The sequence below is a fragment of the Bison bison genome, unplaced genomic scaffold (assembly GCF_000754665.1).
Source record: "Bison bison bison isolate TAMUID 2011002044 unplaced genomic scaffold, Bison_UMD1.0 scf7180017864491, whole genome shotgun sequence".
NCBI classification, from domain to species: domain Eukaryota; kingdom Metazoa; phylum Chordata; class Mammalia; order Artiodactyla; family Bovidae; genus Bison; species Bison bison.
The window spans coordinates 10606644-10611101 of record NW_011495050.1 but is presented as its reverse complement, the minus strand read 5'-3'; positions in this window follow the sequence as shown (position 1 = coordinate 10611101).

Here is a 4458-nt window from a genome sequence, read left to right as displayed (position 1 = left end):
GGGTTATTGTTACCATCTTTCTAAATTCCATATATATGCATTAGTATACTATATTGGTGTTTTTCTTTCAGTCAGCATTGTGTGTGGTATGTGATAGAAGTTGGTGTGCTTTAATTATTTTTCTATCTGAAAATTCAGTTTTCCAAAAGATTTTCTTTACTCCACTGAATTGTCTTAATTACATACTCTGATAACAGGGACAGTTTTAGATTTTAGTTTCAAATTTTAATTTTTTGTCTTTACTTGTTGCAGTGGCCAAAATTTGAGTATAATGTAGAACAACAGTTGTGAGAGTGGTCATCTTCATGAGGAAAGTTATATATTTCACAATTATGCATGATTTAGCTATATCAGACAGAGGATATTCCATTCAGTTTCTACTTGGCTGGGGTGACAGGAATGGGAATGAGGAATTATTGATTAGTGCTGCATTTTGTCAATACTTTTAATGACTCTATTGAAATGATCTTTTTATTTTCTTTCTTCTATAATAATGAATTTTACTAGCCTTTGCTCCCAGTTTCTGGGAGTTAACTTCCAAATTCTTAGAATTTCCCAAAGTGATCTGGAACCTCCCTAGAGCTCAGTGTATGCATTTCTCCATTTGCTTGCTTTTAGTTTGTGTTCTTGGAGAAGGAAATGGCAACCCACTCCATTGTTCTTGCCTGGAGAGTCCCAGTGATGGCAGAGCCTCGTGGGCTGCTGTCTATGGGGTTGCACAGAGTTGGACACGACTGAAGCAACTTGGCAACAGCAGCAGCAGCAGCAGCAGCAGTTTGTGTCCTTTTGTTAAACAAGCCATAATCTGGCACTCTCCTGAGTTCTGTAAGTAATTCTAGTGATTTATCAGACCTAAGGGAGGGTGGTAGTTACTACCAAATTTGTAGCTAGTTAGAAGTGAGGGTAGCCTGGAACCTCAACTTGCAGCTGCTATTTGAAATGAGTGAAGTCTTGTAGAGAACTGTGTCCTTAGCTGTGAGATTCTCCTAGCTCTGGGATTCCCCTTTAACATGTTAATATGGCAGATTACCTTGTTTGATTTTCAACTGCCAATTCACTCTTTTGTTTTTGTTTCTGAAATAAACCTACTCCATGAGGTATTACTACTTTCAATATATTTTTGTACTGCATTTACTAAAATTTTGTTTTCTAAGATGTTCCTCAAATTCTGTTTACTTTTTTTCATTTCCCCTCCTTTCCACTTGTTAATTTATACTAATACATGTTCAAGTTTCCTGAATATTTGCTTTGCCATATTCCATCTGTGATTAAACCTGGCTACTGTTTGTTTTCAGTTTATTATATATCAGTCCTAAAATTTCAGTTTGATTTATATTTATACTTTCATGTTTTTTGGTGATATTTATTGTTATTTAATTTAAATGTTATCGTTTATATCATGAAGCATAGTTTAATAGTTGTTTTAAAGTTTTTTTTCTTAAAATATCAGCATCTAAGTTACTTTGGTGTTGGCATGGACTTGTTTCAGTGAAAACAGCTTATATTTCTTAGTTTTTTGAAAGCTGAGTAAAGTTGTGATGTTTCTTGAATGTTGACTATTATATTGTATAAACTCTAGGTTCTGTTTTATTTCTCACAAAAACGGTAGTGTTTTATTTTGAATAAGCAATCTGATTAGATTCAGACTATAAGCTCTCTTACCTTGTATATGTGCAGGCTGAAATGTTAGTATTATTCCTTAGGAACTACTATGCAGTTTTAGGTTTGTCCCACAAATTCATAGTTCACCAGTCTGCCAGAGATTTAAGAAAAGTTCAAACACAGAATTAAGAAGATGCATACTCTCATCTCTCTCTTGTGTAATGCCTTCTTCATTCTCTGTAATTGGACTTGCACAGATTCCTTCTCCTGATGCCTCTACCCAGAGAGATGGCAAGTTTTCAAAGTTTTAGTCACTTGTAACTTGCTGACTTGAGGCTCTGAATAATCATTAGAGAAAAACCATGAAAAGATGAAAAATTCCAAGTTTCGACTCCTTCCAACAATCTGTCTATATTTGTTTACTATTCTGAATTCTTACATGACTGTTTTCTATATTTTATTTTTAGCATATAGTTGTTATCAGTGGATGTGCTTGACTGTAGTGGATTTTGACATACCAGAGGCAGAAACCCTAAGCCATGAATTGATTGATTAAGAATCCATTAACCAGATTGAAAATTTAGTAGATGTATAATGCAATAAGCAAAAACTTCACAAAGCCAATGAATGTTTTAATTAATGAAACTGTAACAACCTAGACAGCATATTAAAAAGCAGACATTACTTTGTTAACAAAGGTCCATCTAATCAAAGCTGTTTTCTCCAGTAGTCATGTATGGATGTGAGAGTTGGACTGTGAAGAAAGCTGAGTGCCAAAGAACTGATGCTTTTGAACTGTGGTATTGGAAAAGACTCTTGAGAGTCCCTTGGACTGCAAGAAGATCCAATGAGTCCATCCTAAAGGAAATCAGTCCTGAATATTCATTGGAATAACTGATGCTGAAGCTGAAACTCCAATATTTTGGTCGCCTGATGTGAAGAACTGACTCACTAGAAAAGACCCTGATTCTGGGGAAGATTGAAGGCAGGAGGAGAAGGGGATGACAGAGGATGAGATGGTTGCATGGCATCACCGACTCAATGGACATGAGTTTGAGTAGGCTATGTGAGTTGGTGATGGACAGCGAAGCCTGGCATGCTGCAGTCCATGGGGTCACAAAGAGCCAGACATGACTGAGTGACTGAACTGAACTAAATATAAACTCATTGTCTCTAGATGGTACACTTATGGATGTTATACCCAAATTTTCTTGATTGCTATTAATGTAGTCACCTCACTTGAAAACCCAATGTCTAATAAATATATACTTGTTATTCCAGTGAGAATATCAAGCATATGTTGTAATGAATTAAAGCTGATAGAATTTTGAATAGTAATTCCTTTATGGCACATTCTATTTTATTTTAGTAATCATGCCAGTAAGCATATTTATGGACCAGTATATAAAGCCAAAATTAATTTTTGTATTTAACAGACAGTTAAGTTATATTGAGGTTTATATATATGATTTGTTTGTTGCTTTATCTATTAACTGCTATAAAACAGGGTCTATAAATGTAGTTCATGTGACCTAGAAATATATGGGAACTTTTTGGAATGTATTCCCTTGAGAGTGAAAAATTATGAAAATCTCTGTGCTTCTTACAAGTATTGTGGCCTATAAAACTGCTATGCTCTTGTTTATGTTTCATTTATTCTCAATACAGTAAGAGTAAGTGACTGTATGTTGAAGTAGAATGTGTTACCTAAGTCTCTATCCATGTGGCTATCAAAAAATAAAAGCAGTAAAGAAAGAATTACCCAGTAAGTGTAAATACTGGTAATATGACAACATTGTTTTCTTTTTCTAATTGTAAGTAATCAATTTGGGACATTCATTTATTGCTCCCATAGTAATCCATATATCAGTCTGTATTCTAGATGCTACAGATAAAAAGACAGAAGCTCATTTCACAGAAACATCTAAAGATATTCAAATTAACATTTAGTAATTTCTAAATGTTATTAAAATTATCATTGCTTTAAAATATGATATATTTATATTAGTATTTATAAAAAGTCTCCTCTTTATTTTGCTCATCTCTGATAATCTATTCCATGATAATCAGTATCCAAGACAGTTTTGCTGTTCATTTTTCATAGCTGAGCTATACTTTTAAAATACATTCATTTTACTTCTGTCCTCAGGTTGTTTATAAAACATTTGTGTAAAGTGTTAAAATTATTCTTTTATCCTATGAGACGAAAAAAAATTAGAAGATGAAAATTCAAAATTTAAGCTATCCTTTTTAAATACATTTTGGAACAATTATGAAAAATTAGCAGAATGAACATGCTATTCCTATTTTATATTAAATATATGCTTTTAAAAAATACATGATGTTAGGTTACCTAATGTGGTTTGAGGTATTAGGATATACTTGTCTGTAAATGACAGAAAGCTAATTAAAATAAGCCTAAAAAATAAAGAATATTTTGGCTCTCATAACCAACATGTCCTCTGAGCTTGGGGCGCAGAAATATCTATGAGGTCAAATGAAAATGTCAGACCATCTAAATCCCCCCTCTCTGTCTTTTTCTCCACTTCCCCTCTGCTCCTCTCCCCTATTTCTCTATAATTAGTCAATGTCAGCTTCTACACTTAATTTAGTTTTCCATGTGATGGTCTCTGATAACCAAAAGCCCACAAAATTTTATGTAAACATCAACAATGAATAAATTCCCTTTCAGTCCCAAAGTTCATCTAGCAAATTTCACAGGTAGACTCTGAAGGATCATGAATGATGCAACCACTGTGATTGAGGGAATATCCTAATATAAATGATGCAGTGTCAGCCAACTTTTACTCTTAGTATATTTGGAGCATGCTGTGAGACACCAAGACATGAAAAACT